The 22,356-nt window shown below is 42.3% G+C and overlaps 1 protein-coding gene across 2 annotated transcripts in view; it reads left to right on the top strand.

The window, feature by feature from the left end:
- The window catches only part of LOC130181830 (sodium/potassium/calcium exchanger 3-like), a 76,498-nt gene that overhangs the window by 33,277 nt on the left and 20,865 nt on the right, over window positions 1-22,356 (top strand). The window lies entirely within an intron of this gene.

Below are 22,356 nucleotides of genomic sequence, written 5' to 3'. Positions count from 1 at the left end.
ATGTATATACAGAGACTTCAACACTTCACCATGGGCTGTTTCAGGGTCATATTCAGGTCAGATTAATTATTGAAAATTTTCATTCAGTTCTTGACTAGTTATTATTATTATTATGGCCTATTGTTTTGTGGTTGTTCTTCTTGTTTCTTGTTGACACAATATCTCAGTAACGCCTTGATGGAACTTCTTCAAATTTGGCACAAACTTTCATTAGGACTCATGATGATCTGATTAGATTGTTCAAAGGTCAAGGTCACGGTGACATCACAAAACTCTGTTTGGTCTCAAGTACTATTCAAGGGAATCCGTCAAATTTGGCACGAACATTGTCTTGAACCTAAAAATGAACTCACAAAACACTTGTTAGCCACTTCACACAGCAATTATGACAAAATGTCTCACAAATGGTTCATATTTTATATGACTCTGGATGTAACATGAAACTAGTTTGAGTGGTGGAGCCAGACAACCATGAGGAGGTGATTCTGGTTTTACCTGTAAAATGTGTCCATTCAAATCCATTCAATCAGCTGTTTGATAACCTGCTGGAGAGAAATCACTATCAACCCTGATTTATATTAAAACTAAGATTCAACTCAGATTCACTCAGTTGATTAGTTGATTGAATGAAAGTTAATCTGAAACTATTTTCTTCACTGATTAATTGTTGTAATGGTTGATGGTGAGACTTTGCTGCTTTTCTTATATGTTAGTAAACTGAGGTTTTGAATGATGGCACTTTGTGCTGTGGTTGTTGTGATGGTTTAAATGGCTTTGTCCTTCATGATGCAATGTGATTGTGAGGGTTAGTCAGTGCACACACACACACACACACACACACACACACACACACACACACACACACACAAACACACACATGCACACATTGATACGCTCAGCAGAGACCAGCCATGGCCTTCACATACACAATATACAAATGCATACAGCACACACACACACACACACACACACACACACACACACACACAGACGTTGGAGTGAGGATGAAGGATGAGCAGCAGCAGCAGAGAGAGACATAGTCAGAGAGAGAGAGATGTTGACATTAAGATGAAAGCTGATGAAGAACAAACTTCTTCAGGTAGAAATCCTCTCTGCTCCACTTCACTGTGTGTGTGCGTCCTCTCTTCCACTGTGTGTACCAAAAGCTCTCAAGCCTTATGTTTGTTTCCTCTGTGGGCTTGTCAGTGTGTGTGTGTGTGTGTGTGTGTGTGTGTGTGTCTTTCCCATGTGGAATCCTGGGGCTTTACAAGGCTGACGTCCTGCCAAGCATTCTCTTGATCTCATTGTAAACACACCACCGCTGTCTAATGCACACACACACACACACACACACACACACACACACACACACACACACACACACACACACACACACACACGCACATGGCACACACGCACACACACAGATGTTGTGTAGTCTGAGTTATATTTAGCCAGCACACAGTTTACAGCCTGTTTCTTTTTAATTACTCTTTGTCTCCTGAAACACTAATTACCTTAATAAGGATTATTCCTGCCTCCTTCACTACGTACTCCTCTCGCCTCACTCGCGCACTCTCTCTCCCTCTCTCTCTCTCTCTCTCTCTCTGTCTCTCTCTCTATCTCTGTCTGTCTGTGTAGCTCTCTCGTCCCCCGGAGCACTGCCTGTCTCCAGCCTCTTCTCTCTGTCTCTCTCTCTCTTTTTTAGACATAATCATCAGTTCAGATTCAGGTTGTAGAGCATTGTTATTACACGCTGCAGAAATACACACACACACACACCCACACACACACACACTGAGGAGGAGGAGGAGGAGGATGGATAGATCTCTGTGTGTGCTGCCGATGTTGTAACACGTGCACACTTGTGTTCATGTAGACAAATATTTAATGTCATGTGGAGCCTCTCAGCCTGAAAGTGAAGTTTCCAGGCTGGTCAATTGGATTTGTTTCATTTGTGTAACTTCCTGCAAGATCAGAGATGAAGGAGCCTGTGGTTGCATGATGTCACTGTTTCAGGTTGAACACAGGGCAATGTGAAGCGGAGGAATTATTATGGTGAGGCTGACAGGTTTGTCTTACCTTTGTAACACAGATGAGAAAGGGACTCTGTGGGGATCAGGGAGCAGGATATTTGCTGGAGTGATCTGGAGAAGTCCCTGTTGAGGTTGTTGTTGTTGTTGTTGAGCTTTCAAAGTAGCAGTTTGGGAGAAATAACCAAGGTCCTATTTTTAGTAGCGCTGGCTTCACAGCCGTGTTGTAAATACACAAAAATGGAGCTCAGACACGTGACAACAGATTCAACAGAACATCGGTTCCTCTGCTGTTGACTCAGACCAGCTGAGCCTCAGAGACAGAGACAGGCTCTGTGGGAGGTATATATGAATATATATGTTAATGGTTAATCATTGTCACCCTGCGTCACATGACATCAGGGAGATAAAAGCTGAGAGCTGCAGCACAAACACATCAGCTCCAGTTTAAAGGAGCAATATGTATGTTTTGCTATTGCTTCAAAGCTAGCATTAGCATTAGCAGCTGTTTATTTACCAGTCTAGAAGAAATGTGAGTTCAACATCAAATTTCATTCCTTTACTCACCAACAGCTGTCTCCAGCAGTAGAAACAAACCCTTTTGTTATCTTTTTACATCTATCATGTCTTTTCTTCTACTGAAGTTAGCATGCTAACCAGCTAGCTCCAGTCCCGCCAGACTGTTTCGACACTTTCTAACACCGAGACACCGTAGCGGCCAGTCTGCCCTGAAGAAGTAGCTGCTCAGAGGACGTATTATAACCTCTTGTCTTGTAAACACAATGATGGCTGTAGCTCTTGGTGAGACTGGTAAGTAAACAGCCGTTAATGCTATTGTTAGCTATGTAGATATAGCAAAATTTTAAAATACCTCCTTCAATGTCTCCGCAAAGGCACAATTGATCGCTGTGTCTTGGTTTTTGGTCTCAACTATAATCTTTGGAGAGTCTTTACTCAATGGCTTCTTCTGGAGTTCTTCTTCATGAGTAATGCGATTTTTGATAATGTGTAATGTTATTGACATGTTTTTTTTTAGAAAATGTTAAAACCCTTTGAACTAGAATCACTGCCTTGTAGTTGTGTGCCTCTGCCAACCAGCCACGTTGCAGGAAATATGGTCACAATCTTTTTTGCAGAACATTATGATGTCACAGTGAACTTAAACTTTGACCTTTTGGATATAAAATGTCATCACTTAATTTTATGCTTATGGACATTTGAGTTAAATTGTGTCATAGTGTATGAATTTGTGAATTATGGGCTGAAACCTGAACAAAATGAAGACAGTGATAACTGGTCTCGTGACCTGTGTATGTATTCGTTATTCTACTGATTGAACCTGAAGAAACATTGTTCGCTGTCAATTAGAGATGTTAACAATTAACCGTTTAACCATTAACTGACAATACGCATTTTGACCGATTAATACTATCAGTTAAACAACTAAAATATCCTCGCTCATTGGATACTAATCCTCTTGACCAGTGGAAAGCTGATCAGATACAGTTGCCGAGGCTGGCCACCACTATCTCTGCATTCCTGGGACATCTGCACCGTCTGAGCGGATATTCTCTGCCGCGGGTCTCACAGCTAACAGACTGACAGCAGACTAACCCCACAGCCTGTCGACATGTTGCTATTTCTGAACAAAAACCAGCAGACAAGATGTCCACTACGCTGAGGACTGAGGTTAGACCTGGCCTGTCTATTTTATTTTGAGGTCTGAAAAATGTGACTACAAGTTTACGTTTTGTTCACCTGTTGGCTGTTTTTGATCATTAATTTGCCAAGAGCAGAGGAGGAGGAGGAGGAGGAGGAGGAGGAGGAGGAGGAGGAGGAGGAGGAGGAGGGGGAGGTTTTCCTTATAGTCCTCTTGCCGGTTCTGCAAATGTAAAACTAAAACCCCTTCTTATGCAAAAAAAACAAACATTTGTTGTATTGGTATTTTTAATGGGTCACAGACACTTGTTCCTTCTAAATAGTACATTTTAATCTCGTTGGTTAACAGTAAATGGTCGGTTAACGAGCATCGGCTATCATTCAGAGCAGAACAGACAAAAGCAGTTTCACTTCAGTTCATCACGTGGTCTGTCTACTCATCACCAGAGGCAGATATTATATTCAGAAGTAGGTACAGCCTGTCACATTAGCTGAGTTTGTTTTATAGTGTTGTTGCTCCTTCGGTTGCTGCCGCTGGATGAAAACAGTCTCTACAATGATGGTAACTTGATGTAATGACTTTTATGTCCCTTATGAGCCACTGTACATGTAATGCAATACACACACACTGTCAATAGTGAACAGTCACAGTCCTCAGGTGTCAGATTCAGCTGCGGATCATTTCAGATCCCACAGTCAGTAACTGAAAGAGGCGGAAGACTGTGAAGCAACATAAACCGTGACTGTGTTGTGGACTGGCTGCATGATCAAGGTGTTCACTGGTTTCCTGTCTGATGTTACACTCTCGCATGTGATGTCTTATTAAGATAACAAGTGATGCTGGCTACAGCAGAATGACAACACCTCCACCCCTACACCGTGGATCCAATAAAACATCATCTGATGACTCAGTGGTATTTGGTATTTTTACTTGATAAATAGTGTGTGAGAGAGTGAGACGGAGAGTAACTATCAAATTAACTCCAGTGAAGACATCAGTGTGGACAGTGTTCAGCACGGAGAACTAAATGTCATCACTCCAAATAAATCTGAAGCAGCAAAGATCATTTCTGAATGAAACCAACAACAGCTCTGACACTCTTAAAGGCTGAAGACTCACACTCTGAGCACATGTCTCTATACATCATGTAGTAACCGTACACACACACACACACACACACACACACACACACACACACACGAGTTAGAGATAATCATGTTTACAATTGTTAACGTTCTCCTCTGCTCATGAAGCACAAACAACAACTCTCAGAGAGAGAGAGAGAGAGAGAGAGAGAGAGAGAGAGAGAGAGAGAGAGAGAGAGAGAGAGAGAGAGAGAGTGTGTGTGTTACAGCACAGTACAGAGGTGTGATGCTGAATCTGAATGAATCACTTCCTGAGTTTGATTTTGCAGTTACATTTTCAGTGTAATGTTTTCATTTGTTTTCGTCTTTTTGCCTTTTGTTGTACTGAAGTTTTACTGTTTGAAAGTTCTGAATCAACACTTGAGACATTCAACACTTTATTGTTGACAGTACTCACAGATATTGCTGTAGCTGTCACTGAGCTGTGAAGATTTTCTTTAGAAAATATAAAATGCTGTTACCTGATCAAGAAGAGAAACATTTCTGGAGCCACATGCTCTGAACACCGTGTTTTCATTTTTCTCTGTAGTGTGTAATGAACGCTCAGCGGTGTTTTCATTTTGATTGTCTTTGTGTATGATCTGAAAACTGTGTTTGATAAAACTGTTTTGAGGTGATTGTTTGATTTTGCAAGAAGAGTCAGAGGTTTGTTGAATGTGGTTTGACAACTGAGTTTTGTTTTTACAGTTTTGAGGAAAGCGTGGAAGGTTTCAAGAAATGTGTTTTAGCAATTGTGAGAAACTGTAAGAACAGGAGAAGCTGCAGCCTGGACTCTACACTGTGATGAGCAGCATGTGGACTCCAGGTTTTCCCAACAGCAGCTAATTAACTGTTTAATGGGAACATTTGACCTTTTTCCATTACTGCACACTGAGACAATCCTGCAGAACGGAGGCAACAGTAAACTGTTAGACCTGAAAACACTCAGAGCTGCTGGAGGAAACCTGTCATCAACAACAACAGAGACAGAAAGAACAAATATACAACATAGATATAGATAATATAGATCGGTTCATTTGATCTTTAGACTTTTATATTTTAGTTGTGCTCTGGGAGGACAGTGTTGATCCATCTCTGGTCCAGACTGAATGGATGCTCACTGTGAACATTCGTTGTCTCTGTAGGTTGAATCCTGCTGACAATCATTTTGTGACCCAGCAGCCCAACATTTCCAATGATCCTCAACATCTACCTGATGCATTGGTTCAGATATGAATGGTTCCCAGACAGTGAACCCTAATGACTGTAGTGTAGCCTCGTTAGAGAGCGTCTCATCCACTGTGTCGGAGTATAACCAGAGGGTCCCAGAGACAAGCTCAGAGACAGCAGCTGTGCTCCACACCAACCAGTTTGTCTTCATCCTAGAAGTCTTTTCTCTTAAAAAATTAAACTGACTGAAAACACTTAATAAAGCACAAATCTCACCTTTGTTGAAGCTTGTTCTTCACTGTGGAACAGGTTCAAAATCCAATAGGACTGTCACCATCCGACAAGAACCTATATTTGTTGTCCAGCCTCCATCCTCCAGACAGTTTAAATGCAGTAAGATTCTCTCTGCACTGTTTGACTTTTCCTAAGTCCTCATGAGTTCTCCGTCACGTCAGAGAGCTGAGGAAAGAAATGTTTTTGACTTTTTGATCAAAGCCATGGACAGGTGTATTAATGTTTGTTTGGTCTTGGTTTGGCAGTTACACACAGCTGAAGGATGATGGACGACATCTCTGACGTCTGTGGTGTTGATCAAACATTTGACTGACATGTCTGTCAAAGACCAGCTACAGACTGCTCCAACACTAAATACAAGACAAAGATTTACACACTTTTCAACATTTTTACCTGGAAATATGTTTCATGCCAGAATTGAGAGGTGTCTCTCTGCTGAATCCATGTCTCACTCAGTAGAAATTGAGCACTTAAGATCACCATGGCAACTTCTGAGTGCAGGTGGACAGCTGATTCAGATCAGTTAATTAGTCAACTTCTGTGATGTCTGTGGTGTGTATCAAACATTTGACTGACATTTGGCAGTTTTTTTTTAGTGTCATTCTAACTGACTCCACAGACACACAGACAGACAGACAGACTGACAGACAGACTGACAGACAGACAGACAGACAGACAGACAGACAGACAGACAGTGAAGGTCAGCTTCAGACTTTTCTCAGCAGCCAGCAAACCCACTGCAATTTCTCAGTCCCAGACAGAGCAGCAGCCTCTGCAGCTCCATGCTGTATGAAGTAAACCTCTGCAATCAGATGTATTCAGACATCAGAATGTGTGTCCGGAGTGTGTGTGTGTGTGTGTGTGTGTGTGGCCTGTGGAGCTGGGGAGAGCAGGAGAACAAACAGGTAGTGAAAGGCAGGCAGGTCATGTATCCCCCTGTCTGTGGAGTCCTGTGGATCCAGGCGCATGATTCCAGCTCCATATAGGGAAGTAAGGGAAGAACATTACATGTGTTCACCCCCATGTGAGTGTGTGTGTGTGTGTATGTGTATGAGTGTATTTACCAACCATCCCCTTCTTGCCCGCGGTCCATCTGTCACTCCAAGAATGCTCACTAGGCATGTCAGAGACTGCAGGCCAGCTGGGAAGTTGTATGTGTGTGTGTGTGTGTGTGTGTGTGTGTGTGTGTGTGTGTGGGGTTGGGGGGGGGGGGGTCTCTGTCACGTCGTATCACATCATTTCCTGTTAAAGAATCCCACCAGCACGAAACAATCCAAAATCTGAGACAGAGAGGGAGACACATCATCATTATCATCACCATCACCATCATCATCATCGTCATCATCATCATCATCATCAGGAGGAGGAGAATCGTTTGTTGTTATACAATGAGAACAGTTCCTCTCTCCAGATTAACCCTTCACTCTAATGAACCTGTCGGAGAAACACTGTTGATCAAAGACAATGTTTCAGGTGTGATGAGGTGTTACAGTGAGGATCTGCAGCCTGATTGTAAACTATGTTCTGTTAATCTGTGGAACCTCAAGCAAACAATACTTAAAGTTAAGGCTCAACAGCAAACACCCTCACCTTTATTTATATTCCACAGTGTTTTTGGGTTGTCTGTATGTCCCATTCTTGTTATCACATGATATCTCAGTAACGCCTTGACAGAACTTCTTCGCATTTGGCACAAACATTCACTTTGACTCAAGGATGAAGTGATTAGATGTTGGTGGTCAAAGGTCAAAGGTCAAGGTCACAATGACCTCACAAAACGCGGTTTTGGCCATTTAATCAAGACTAAACGCAGCAATTAGGACAAAATGTCACACAAATGGTTCATATTTTTTCTGACTCTGGATAAACACGACGTAACCTGGAACTAGTCTGAGTGGGGGAGGCAGACAACTACGAGGAGTCCAAGACGTTTCCTCATATCACCAACCACACCTGTTTGCTGCAGTCATGAATAACTTTGCATTCTGCAGCAGTTTTCTTCAGGGTGCAGTGGATCAGACTGACCAGCATTTAACTACACCCCTCAGTACAAGGCGCTGTTGATCTCATCCACCAAACAATGTAAAGGAAGAGATTAGTAAAGATGTAGTATTTCATTTTGTTATAGATTTGAATTGTAGTTTGGATTTCAAACAAAATGTGACTCTAACTCTTAAAGTCATGATGGAGTCAGACTACATGGTTTGTAGGGATGGTTAATTATAAAAGTGAGTTTGAACATGAAACTTTATTTGGGAAATGTATGTATAAATATAACATAATAAATAACATAAGAATCTAAGATAAGGCCCACTAACTGGCTGTCAGAGCTCTCATGGTCTTCGCTGTGTGAATGGATCCAGCTCGGGTCATGACTCAGGTCTCATACGTCTGCTAGTCTCTGATGCAAGGCATAAGGCCTGATGCAGATTTCTCAATCAGGAAGTAAGAGTAGATGAGCTTCAGCATTTTTTTGTTTTTGTTTTTATTTGTATTTGTTTGAGGGTTTGAGAGTCTCGGTTTTATGGTTAGGGTTGGGTTTAGGCATTCAGTTGTGATGGTTAAGGTTTGGGCAAAGGGAATACATTATCCCAATGATGGGTCCCCACAAATATATTAAGACGTGTGTGTGTGTGCACGCATACTTAAAGATGATATCTACCGCTGTGTCACTTCTTCTGTAGTCTATTATTACATCGTCTTGCTTACCCTCAGTGTGGGGACACGTCCACACTCACGCACACACTCACAAACAACCTTACACACATATGGAGATTAAGGCTTAAATGTCATATTACTCAGCAGCGTAATGGCAAGGCAGCTACACACGAGGTGTCGGATTTCATCAGTGACTGGGAGGTGTGTGTGTATTTGTGTGTGTGTGTGTGTGTGTTTGTGTGTTTTACTGCAGTGTACTTGCTTATTTATGATCCTGGATTATGTTTTTAGGAGAACCCTTTTGAACCTTCGCTCTTTGCTTCCACTTTGCTGAGCCGGGCTGTGGTGTGAAGGTGTCAGGAAACATTTAGTGACTGTGTGTGTGGCTTTGAATGTGTGTGTGTGTGTGTGTAAGTGTGCATTGGTGTGTACAGTACATGGTTAGTGTCTAAATCCATTGGACCTCGTCAGTCTTGAAGTTGATGGATCCTGTAGTTTTCAGTGATGTCATGTGTCGTGTCAAGTGTAATGTTATCCTCATGTCGAAGGACACAAGAAAGATTTCTACTTGTATTTTATAGGTTCAGTAAACAAGATTTTAAAGAATAATACAGCAACAAACATCTATTTTCTATGTAAAGATATAGTGGAGTAATGGCATCCTGAGCAGAGAATTAAGTCACACCCCTCTGTGTGTGTTGTAATCTGAGTTTCTCTGTTCTTTGTTTTGGTAGCATGTCTTGTAGAGCGTGCATGTTAGTGCACGTATGTGTGCATGTTAATGCATGTGAGCCCCTCTCGTTAAACCGTTGGCCCTCCCCACTTTTATAAACACACAGGCTGCACACAGGTAAAAGTGACCTTCAGATTTTCCTCCACTGAAGAAAAAAAAAAACATTTTCATCAAAAAGGCGTCAGACAAAGAAAGGGATTAGACCAGAGCAGGTCGACCGGACATGAGGACTACCGTCAAAACATCCAGAGAGTTTTTTCAGTTTTCAGTTTTTACCGGCTCAGTCAGTGTCATTCATGCGGCTGGTCCCAGTGGATCAGTCCAAGGCTGAATTTTTTTTCCCAGTCCGACCATAGAGCCAATGCTGGTCTGGCTTCACTGAAAGGAAAACCCTACGAGCTGCTAAAGAGTTAGCAGCTCGTCCAACCTGTTGTTCATGAGGTATGATACTTTGTTGACCACAAATTTGTTACATTAAACACCAGTATCCACCTGAGTATGTAATCTTGGATTAGACTGTTTTATATATTAAGATATATAACTGCATTTTACATTTATGTCAGCAGCTACATGTCCACTCACAGGGCCATTAAGAGAAGAATAAGTTTGTGAGGTAATTTTCTACCATGTGACATTTATCGACATGTCACACTTAATTACCATCTTCAGTGGTTGTTGGCGCACGTGAATGGCCAGATTGTGTGATGAATGACGGCGGTGACATTTAAAAAAAGCTTTTTAAGGTTACAAAAATGGAAGTGTTACTGATGACAACTGATACCAAAGCCAACTGGGGATTCAGGTGGTGATCTTGAATTAACAAAGCTGATAAATCACCCTGCATTCAAACATTAAACACACATACACACCAACACACTAACACACAGGAGTGTGGAGGAAAATCAATGTTAATAGACTGTGGCTGTATTTTAAGCAGACATCTCACTGGATGAAAAAGATAAATGTCCTGGAGTGAAGCCCTGCGGGACGCTCTTTATTCTCTTCAGCTGAACTCACCCCCCTGGGTCTGTCCTGGACACCAGACCTGCACATGCAAAACTATTGAGTGCTGGAGCTTTTTCTTGTCAGTGTGTAATCCTCTAAGGAAATTACTGAGGAGCTGAGTCTCCCCTGTGACTGTGATCTGTTATTAGTGACCACAGACACACAGCTCTCTGAAGGGTTGCCTTTGACCTTTTGGAATTTGTATTTGCTTTCATTGAGAAAGAAAACATACAGCCTGTAGGTGATGGTTATAAAACATAGACACATAAAGTCTAATCATTCATCACTCAACCAACAGGAGGGGGGAGGGGTGGGGGGTTCCTCTGGTCAAAACTGGTTTAATAGTAATATGGTTTTAATAAGAATAGATGCACTGGATGTAACTGGAAACTGGTAACTGGAAACACAAGTGTTTCCAGTTACTGACTTCATAAACCTTCTATTCATTTATATTTTAGCTCATTTATCACTGTTTTAAAATTTACTCCCTTTTTAGTTTGCTGCTACAGTTGTTTATGTTTATCTGTTGTCTGGATGAATTCATACACAACACAGTCACATTCTCCTCTGTTACTTCCATGTTTGGTTCTTTAGCACAAACACTGTTCACACACACTTGCACACACACACAGCTGAAAGGTGTCAACTTCCGTTCTCACTGTGAAACTTAGAGGTCACATGGCACAAAACTGTCAAGTGGCTAGAAGAGCACACTGTAATCCCTCCTTCTGTTTGTAGGCTTTTATTGTGATGCAGGAAGTTGTAAGTTTTGTTGACAGTTGCCTAAAATCAACAAAAAAAAAACCTGAAATGATTGATGATTGAAATGATTGCAAATAAAAACTTGGTGAAGTTAGTGCAGCAGAAATTTCTGTTACTAAATTGAATACGAAAGCCTTTATTGTGCAGGTAACACCACCTCCCCTCAGTGAGCATTTGTTGGTGCTGTCCAGTGTGAGTCTTTGAATACCTGCTTTTGTGTTAGCGGCACAAAGAGGAGGTCTAATTATCTCGTATAACCCAGAGGACACACACACTGCCATCACACCAGGTTATTTATAGTAGATTCTAAAACAGTGGAATTCCCCTTTAACACCAGGAATGTGTTACACACACAGCAGATGCCCTCACAGCCCCCACCGACCTGCAGCCAGCACAAACAGCCTCTCAGGAGAGAGCAGGAACCTGGCTCACTCACTGTGTGTGTGTGTGTGTGTGTGTGTGTGTGTGTGTGTGTGTGTGTGTTTAGAACCATTCTGCAACTCAGGCAAATCAGCAAATTTTTGACTGGTGGGAATAGACCCTCCTCTCCCTACTGCTATGGCAACCAGTGAACTCTGTCACCTGCCAGTGGATTTTGTGTGTGTGTGTGTGTGTGTGTTTGTGTGTGTGTATGTGTGTGTGTGTGTGTGTGTGTATGTATGTGTTTGTGCAGTGATGTGTTTTACAAAAGGAAGAAGTAGCTGTGAACACACACTGTGTCCACTTCATATTTCATTACTGCAGCTCTCCCCACCTCTACCTGAGCATGTCAGGTTCATACCTGGACACACCTGGACACACCTGGACACACCTGGACACACCTGCCTTCCATGTGCCTCTCTGTCTCACACTCCATCTCACATCTCACCACTGTGGGGTTGAAAGAGTCAGCAGAAACATGATCAGTTTTTTAGCATAGCTTCATAATAGTGTAAATATGTGCAGATGGTTCTACGTGAGTCTTGTATGTTGACCATCTTTAAATGCTGCTGCCGTTATAATATGATTGATATGATCCAGTCATATTAATGCAACAACAGAAGTTTATCTGTGACCTCTGTGTTGCAGTGGTTCGGTGGTCTTTCTTTCAGTCCAGCTGACTCTATATTAAGACACAGATACACAGGTGCTCACATACACATTCAACCAGCACCACACCACAACATGTTGTGCGTGAACTGTGAGACACTGCTGAGCTTTAAGGATACCTACGGAGGCCTGCAGAGCCACAAACACAGGCAGCTTATAGCATGGTTTGCAGTCAGTTGTAAGACAAGAGACAATTGGACAAATCCCTCTCTTAAATTAATATGTTATGTTGCTGACAGTTAGCCAGCCAGCTAGCTTGGACAGCTATAGTGACTGACTAGTGCTAGCATGTATCTGGTTTGTTAGCTTGTTAGTTTGTGAGCAGTTAGCTCATTAACTACAGTACTTTGCCAATTAACTCTGTAAGTAGTTACAGAGATAGGCTTCTGGTTCCATTAATAAGGACCCAGTTTCCTCAGGGACCAGGACTGAGGGGGTCAATGAGGATTCCTGGGAAGAAGTGGATTCTCACTTCCTGCTGTTCAGCCCCAGATGTGAAACATGATCTCTGGTGTCAGATTAACCCGTCTACCCACGTCCACCTTTGCTTTTGAGTGACCTAATGTGACCTCTTATTACTGGTCAGTACTCATGAGCCCACAAGGATAGAGGCCAAGACACAAAGTGGCATGAACAGCTGATGAAAACCCACAGAACATGGTTTGGATGTGTGGTTGTCATAGCAGCTGATTGTTCCTGTTGGTAGAGCACACAGCTCAGTGTTCAGGATGAGGCTCATGATTAAATTAAGTTTTACTGGGTTCAGTTCTTCAATTTATACAAAGGTTCTCAGTGAAGGGATCTTTTCACTTCTTCTCACTTATAAACATGGAATGTTGATGATGATGATGATGATGATGATGATTATGGTGATGATGATCATGGTGATGATACTGATGATGCTGATGATGCTGCTGATGATGATGATGATGATGATGATGATGATGATGATGATAATGTTGATACTGATGATGCTGATGATGATGTGATGATGATGATAATACTGATGATGCTGATGTGATGATGATGATGATAATACTGGTGATGCTGATGATGATGTGATGATGATGATGATAATACTGATGATGATGATATGATGATGATGATGTGATGATGATGATGATAATACTGATGATGATGATATGATGATGATGATGTGATGATGATGATGATAATACTGATGATCATGATGATGATGCTGCTAATGATGATGGTAATGCTACTGCTGATGATGTTGCTACTGCTGCACACACACACACAAACACAAACACACAGACACACACACACACACACACACACACACACACACACACACACACACACACAAACAAACACACACACAAACACAATCACACACACACACACACACACACACACACGTTCACATGTCAAAACCTGCTACACTATAATCTTGAACATCTTATCCTTACTTTACATATACAAGACTTTTTTATTTAATGATTTCATTGATTTATACTGAATTCAGTGATTTCAACAAATGTAATTGATTGAAACGGATTTCAGTGATTTGGACTGATTCAATTGATTTAAACAGATTTCATTGATTTAAACTGGTTTCATTGATTTGAAGTAAGTTTCCTGCAGCAGCAGATTCATCTATATTCTTAGGCAGCAGGAACAGTTGAAAACAAGAGGAAGAGAAATGGTGCAGCGAGGCTGCTGATGGTGCTACAGATAATCCAGAGTACAGTCATACAGTAATACAGTACACACACACACACACACACACACACAGAGTGATGTCATGATTTACATCAGAGTGTGGATCATGTTAAACCAGAGAATAAAAGGAACATTAAAGGAACATGGTGAGTGTGTGTGTCTGTGTTTGTGCGTGTGTGTGTGTATGTGTGTGTGTGTTTTTGAGGGGATTAATATCAGGCCATCTGTTTATAGACACAGATGTCATGTATATGATGGGAGCACAGGCTAATGTGTGGGATGTGTTTGTATGTGTGTGTTATATTCCGGTGTCTGTATATGTGAGGGGGTGGGGCCAGGCTTTGTGAGCTCTACAGACAATGGTGGTCCAAAGTGGATGTGTGGCCCATGTCAGAGGGCACATGTTAAAGCCAGGGCACATGTAATCTTCTGCTGCTCAGAGGGAAGGTTGTGTCGATGTCATGGTATTAACGCAGACACACAGCATGAGACAGAGGGTTAAAAACCTGATGGAGAACTGGAGATATCGCTTTATTTCAGCTGGTTCTAATGCTGAATCTTTAATAGCATCAGTTAAATAACTGGAAATATTAGCGTCACTGTGAGTTTGATGTGAGCATCTCCCAGTTGATCATCTCTTTATCTAGATGTGTACATGAACAGTATTGATATTACAAAAGGCAACCATATGGACAATATCAAATCCGTTTTCCAGTGCAGCTGAATGAGAGACCTGAGACCTGAGACCTGAAAGAGAGGTCTGGGTCGGACAGTCACATGTACACTTTGGATCTAAAGGTTCAGGGATTGTGAAGCGGTCAGAGGTCACAGACCTCATACTGTTCATTAGCAACAGCTTCTCTTCATGTTTCCCTCCTGCCCTGGGACTGTGGTTGGCACTGTTACACATACAGTAACAGCCAGTTTAGAGACACACACACACACACTGTTTGTGTACACACACATCATTAGTGTTGTCATCACAGTTTTCATATCTCTTCTCTCTGTCTCTCTCTCTTCTGCATCACTCACGTCGGGGAATATACACATTCTGCCCATCCCCCCTCCACACACACACACACACACACACACACACACACACACACACACAGAGTTGTGTGCTGTGAGCAGCAGCAAAGGAGACAGGGCTCAGCTGTAGAGGGTTGTAGCTCTGTTGCAGCAGAGCAGGATCACTGGGAATTATTAACACAACCACAGTGTGACAGAGCAGCACCTCAGTGGACACAACCTACCTATGTTTGTGTGTGTGTGTGTGTGTGTGTGTGTGTGTGCGCGCGCGTGTGTGTGAGTATGTGTGTGTGTGTGTGTGTGTATGTGTGTATATGTGTGTGTGTGTGTGTGTGTGTGTGTGTGTATACGTGTATGTGTGTGTATATGTGTGTGTGTATGTGTACTGCAATAAATAACTAGTGTATACACAAAGCTCCACTGCACATACAAATAACAACCCTTGTTGAGTCAGGTGGACTCAGGTTGGGTCAGTGAGGGTTGAGATTTGATTGTGATTGGTCCATGAGCCCAGTCCTGGCACACACACGCAGCACGCTCATACACACCCTGAACAACAGTCACGCAGAGACTGACAGGAGCAGCAAAAACGTGATGGACTGTTTGACGGTCCACCATCAGACACCATCAGGTAGTGAGGTCATTAAAGGCAGCAGGTAGTTTTGTGTTCTGTGTCTCTTGTTTTAAATCCTTTCTACAGGTTGTTTCTTTGGACCCATTCACATCTGGATGTTCTTACCTGGACACAGAAACACATGTTTAAATCATAATCCTGAAGATTACAGTCCTAGTTGACTTCATATCAGGGTTGGATGAGTTAGTAAATGTGATTCCTTGTCACCTGATATGTCAGTAAATGTGTGGAGAAAACAGATATAATGAAAAAGCTCCAGCAGCTGAGGGCTCGTAGGGTTGCCACTCGTCTTTCCCAGGATTGTTCTCTTTTTTTGAGCGACTGTCCTCGAAAATAAATATTCTTTCCCAGTTTTTGTGAAGATGCACTTCTAATTTAGAATTTCATATGGGCATACTGAGTCCTTAGCAGCTGGTCCCTGGTTCGACTCCCTGCCAGCCAGTGTGACTCAAAGAAAACTTGTTTATTAAGTTATTTTAGTTTATTTTATTTCTGTCTTTATTCTTCATTTGTCATTCACTCCTCTCTACTCACTATCCAGGGAGGTGTATGTAGAGGACTATGTCGTGAGCTCAGCAGTAAAATGAAAAAACACTTCCGGACACTACAAGTGCAATGCATGATGGTATATATTACTTGGTTATTGATCATTGGTTGTACACTACTTTTCATGATGCATTGTGGGATACTATGAGTCCACTATTTAGGGTGTAATAATTCTCACTATACATTTGGAGCACTATAAAATGGCAAACTCACTATATCGTGGACTATAGGGAGTAGTGAGTGATTTCGGACACAGCCATGAATGAGGAGGACGTAGCGACAAAATCCTACAGCTACAAGAAATTGTGCGAATCCCTCGAGAGGCAGTCCTCGCAGCAGGCAGACAGCGATGCATCTGTTGCTAGCTCCATCTCCGGTGATGTGGCCAAAGAGTTTGCTAAACTCACTGCTCTAATCTCGGAGAAGTCAGAGGTCCATGACAAGAAGCTGGAGGCAATACAGGTGACAACAAGTGCTACAGATAGCTATTTGGCTGAAATTACTAGCCGCATTTCTTAAAATCCTGTTGTAATGAGTTTCGTCACTTTCTGACTGAAGAGCAGTGAAACAGCCAGAGTGATAACAACAAAACTCATAATGTTAAAACAGATAATTCACCCTCAGCTGTAGAAAGCCTGTATTGATCTCTCTGTTGTATAATATGAGTCCAGGTCAACACGGGTCATCATCTGATTTCTTTCTGCCCACGTTTGCTGCTTCACAGATTAAATGCCAGTATTACCATGTAACCTTTAGCTGGGAGTGACACACACACACACACACACACACACACACACACAAAAAAAAACAGAAGTGTGTGTAGTTTCCTCCATCTGCTACAGACAGCAGCCCGTTCGTCAGATGGATCCATCCTCTGTCTCTTGGTTTTCTTCTTCATGTTTTCATTTTATACACGCTGCCTGTTGAGCCTGCAATGTACACTACTCGCACTGACTCACATATGAACTTAAGTGACATCCCATTCTTAATCCATTGGGTTTAATATGACCTCGGGCCACCCTTTGCAGCTATAAGAGCTTCAACTCTTCTGGGAAGGCTTTCCACAAGGTTTAGGAGTGTGATTATGAGAATTTTTGACCATTCTTCCAGAAGCGCATTTGTGAGGTCACACACTGATGTTGGACGAGAAGGCCTGGCTCTCAGTCTCCGCTCTAATTCATCCCTAAGGTGTTCTATCGGGTTAAGGTCAGGACTCTGTGCAGGCCAGTCAAGTTCATCCACACCAAACTCTTTCATCCATGTTTTTATGGACCTTGCTTTGTGCACTGGTGCACAGTCATGTTGGAACAGGAAGTGGCCATCCCCAAACTGTCCCCACAAAGTTGGGAGCATGGAATTGTCCAAAATCTCTTGGTATGCTGAAGCATTCAGAGTTCCTTTCATTGGAACTAAGGGGCCAAGCCCAGCTCCTGGAAAACAACCTCACACCATAATCCCCCCTCCACCAAACTTTACACTTGGCACAATGCAGTCAGACAAGTACCGTTCTCCTGGCAACCGCCAAACCCAGACTCGTCCATCAGATCGCCAGATGGTGAAGTGCGATTCATCACTCCAGAGTACACGTTTCCACTGCTCTAGAGTCCAGTGGCGGCGTGCTTTACACCACTGCATCCGACACTTTGCATTGCACTTCGTGTTGCATGGCTTGGATGCAGCTGCTCGGCCATGGAAACCCATTCCATGAAGCTCTCTACGCACTGTTCTTGAGCTGATCTGAAGGCCACATGAACTTTGGAGGTCTGTAGCGATTGACTCTGCAGAAAGTTGGCGACCTCTGCGCACTATGCGCCTCAGCAGCCGCTGACCCCGCTCCGTCATTTTACGTGGCCTACCACTTCGTGGCTGAGTTGCTGTCGTTCCCAATCGCTTCCACTTTGTTATAATACCACTGACAGTTGACTGTGGAATATTCAGGAGCGAGGAAATTTCACGACTGGACTTGATGCACAGGTGGCATCCGATCACAGTACCACGCTGCAATTCCTGAGAGCGACCCATTCTTTCACAAATGTTTGTAGGAACAGTCTGCATGCCTTGGTGCTTGATTTTATACACCTGTGGCCATGGAAGTTATTGGAACACCTGATTTCAATTATTTGGATGGGTGAGTGAATACTTTTGACAATATAGTGTAGTTTAAACCTCCCCTCACCACCCAGGTATCACTTCAGTCAGCTCTAGAGAGAGAGAGCGTATCACCGGCCACAGCTCATTAAAAGCCTGTCACAGTGGTGACGCTGTCATAGAGGAGAGGAGGGTGATTAATCATCATGTCCTCGTCTTCTGGGTTTGTGCTGGTTCCACTGAGGAGAAAAACAGTGTGAACCAAACACTCTACTAAAACTACTGAACCATTAGAAATAAGTCAGAGGATAAATCCCGCTCTAGTAAAACTTGGGCGTTATTTTGTAGTTTTTCTCTCTTCTTTCTTTCTGGTTCAGCTTTTGCTTCATCTTTCTTCATCAGCTGTAGATAATTCGTGTTCTCTGACCTGGGACCTCCAGTGAACAATAAGATGCTGTCATGTTCTATTTGATCTTATCAGGGGCTATAAAAACACAGAGACCAGTATTGGTTCTAGAAACTGAACCCAAACCTTCATGCTCCAGTTTTCCTCTGTAATGTTGGACTATTAACTAAACTCCTGGTGCGTTCACTCTGTTTGACCTCTGACCTCCTGTGTTTGTAAAGTTTACTGTGGCAGGATCCACAGTCCAGGTTTTCATCAGTAAATAAACATAAATAAGATGATTAACTGGAATTATGATTGAAGGTAAACGTATTTAGTGTAAAACGTGATGCAGATTACAAGCATGAACAGGACAACTGGGCCTCAACACAGAGCAGAGGTCAGTACAGTGGTTTAGTTTCCAGCTGCTGCAGTTAATGTGAGACTGTATTCCTCCCCCTCTGGTCTTCCTCCTCCTCTCGTCCTCCTCCTCTGGGTCTCGTCTTCTGGTATTCCTCCTCCGCTGGTCTTCCTCCTCCTCTTGTCTTCCTCCTCCTCTGGTTTATCCTCCTCTTCTGGTCTTTCTCCTCCTCTGGCCTTCCTCATCCTCTGCTCCTCCTCATCTGGTCCTCCTCTTCTTCCAGTCCTCCTCCTCTCAACCAGAGAGCTGGAGCCAGGAGGTGATTAGAGGAGCTTAGCATTAACAGCTATAGTCTGACAATCCCAACTCCTCTAAAACTCATTCATTAACACTTATTAACTTCACGCTATTGACATTAATCAACTCTAACTAACATGTTGTGTCCATGAGGTTCATGAGGTTGCCAGGTTTGAACAGAGAAAGGCAGTAACCTGTGCTCACAGACATGACTGAAGGTTAGTAACAGATCAACTGAAACCACACGTCTCTTGGTGAAGAGTACATGTTAAATGTACAGACGGTGGTTGGTGTTTGGTGTTCAGTCTGGTCCTGGTGTAGTTGTTGTGTTGAGGACTTTGGACTCATGACATCAGTGTTTTTTTTAAAATCCTGTTTACAGCTGAATGTTGAGTCTTATCATAATATAGGTTGTATAGATTATTATAAAGCTTTATGCTCTGGATGTTTTTCTATTGGACCTCTGGTTTTGACAAAGTTTATACAGTTGAATTAATTTTCTTTTAAATGAATTAATTAACAGACAGATGTTAGATAAATCTGCTGATTTGGCCTGTGCTAATGGACATCCATGTTGTGTGATATAGACAGATCCTGGCAGATAGCTGTATACATCCTTACAGACATGTAGGAACCCATAAGCTGAACTGAAATTCATTTTTTTTATGGGTGACAGGTTCTTGGCATTTTGGAACCAGTTCTAATCTAACCTGGAAGCGAGTTTTGGTTCCTAACCGTATTTAAGGGAAGTTTAATGGGGAACAATAAAACTGACCTTTATAATTTTTGGAGAGAACTGGTCAACCTTTGACCCTGTATTAAATACACGTCTGTAACGTTGGCCACTGGTGACATTAGCTCAACTTTTTTCTTTTTCTCTGATAACTGATGATTGACTAAAATCCTTCATTTGGTTAAAATAAAAACTTAAAAATGACCAAGATGTAAAAGGTGTATCTTAAAAATAAGACTTTTAGACATTTCAATGTGAAAAAGTTACAGATTAAAAGTTGAAAAAATGAAATACAAGGTCTTTCTGCTGATAATGAATTTGTTTTTAGAGACACAGGGTATTGATGTGACAGCAGGACTGTTTGTACCTGATATTCTCCCTGTACACACTGCATGTATACATGTGTGTGTTCATGTGAACAGATGCTGACATGCTTTGTCATAGATGGAGAAAGCCATCTGTCATCAGCATACAGCAGTGTCTTTTCTGCTGCCTGCTCAGATCCTTTAATGATGTATAGGATTTAGATTCTCTGTCTCTGTCAGTCTCTGTGGAGCCTCACAGCTCTTATGTAATGATCCTGCTGTTATGTAAGTGCTGGGGGCGGCGGCGGCAACGGCCAGGGTCGGGGATGGGGGGGGGGGGGGTCGACTGTTGTTTCTCTGCCGCTGGAGTGACGAGCTGTCCGTCTCCGCTCGGGTAAATCCACATTGATCTCACACAGCTCGGGGATTTGACCACTGACCATGTGTGTGTGTGTGTGTGGGTGTGGCTAAAGCTTTGCCTCACATTTGTGTTATGCTCAGAAATGACCAAAATCTCAGGAGTGATTTATTCCACATCATTTATAGTGTGTAATTTTACAAACATTTTTCCCTCATCACCTTCAGACTGAGTCAGTGTGAAGATTAGAGGTTTTAAAAAGCACAGACTTCACACTAATAAAAGAAAAAACATCATATATACCAAACATACCAGCCTCCAAATATAATGAGAGTCTCAGCACTTCCTTTTCCAGATAAACTGCTTCACACCCGGTGCAGACTGGTTGTGTGTGTTTGATCTGAACCAGTCTACATAGTGGGGCAGACAGGCAAACCAATTGTGCATTTTATGACTAAAATAAGCATGAAAGTTTCAGCATATAATTTACATACCCCAAGGTTTTATTTCAGACGTGGAGGCAATTTATATCTAACCTCTGATGACCTTGAGAGGTCATGGACCTCAGCATTGCATTTTTCCAGGGTTTGCCCCATCACTCTCTGTTATAATCACATATATCTTTGCCAGTGTTGCATTTTTGTTCTTTTAAAGACTCTTATTTGCTGCTATGGTTGTGTAACATCATTTTGCTTAGAGCACCATACACAAGCTTATCTACTGCACTAGCAGCTTGGTATCAGGCTGTGATGGTGATGAAGGTTGTCTTCAGGTGAAGTCTGTTACTGATCATGAGGTTGTGTTTAAGCTACACAGGTGTGGTTTGGCATGGTTTATGTTAATAGTGTTTGTAGACTATTGCTGTTTCTACGGTTAGTTCCAACCAAGTAATTTGATTGGACGACAGTCATTCCATGAGTGCTGATATAGAGCACAACAGCACTGGGACTTTTAACTATATGTATCACTCCACTTCACAGGTGTTCTATTAGCCGTTAATCAGCCTAACATTAACGATCGTTATCTAAAGATTAAAATATTTCCAGAAATAATATTTGGATTAAATCTGGTCTGTAAATCTGGTCAGCAGAAGAGGATGAAGAAAGAAGCCTGGATACTTCACGCCTGAGGTAACGTGTAGATGAAGTAGCAAGCTAGTGTGCACTTTGCAGGTCAGGAGAATGTTTATGTGTTGCTTAGCAACAGTCCAGTACCAGTTCAGTTGTGGAACTGTTTGTGTTGGTGTAGCAAAATAAATGATGAAATAAAAAAGCAAATCATAATCTGTTGTTGCTTATTTAACTAACATGGCGGTAGAACTGTTTTATAAAAGCAATATCACACGAGAGGTTGTGATGTTGGACTGAATATCAGCACAGCTGTGATTCAGTCATGGGTCTGAGGCTGCA

This window comes from Seriola aureovittata, chromosome 14 (assembly GCF_021018895.1).
Source record: "Seriola aureovittata isolate HTS-2021-v1 ecotype China chromosome 14, ASM2101889v1, whole genome shotgun sequence".
NCBI lineage: Eukaryota > Metazoa > Chordata > Actinopteri > Carangiformes > Carangidae > Seriola > Seriola aureovittata.
This window is presented reverse-complemented; position numbering and strand designations above follow the sequence as displayed.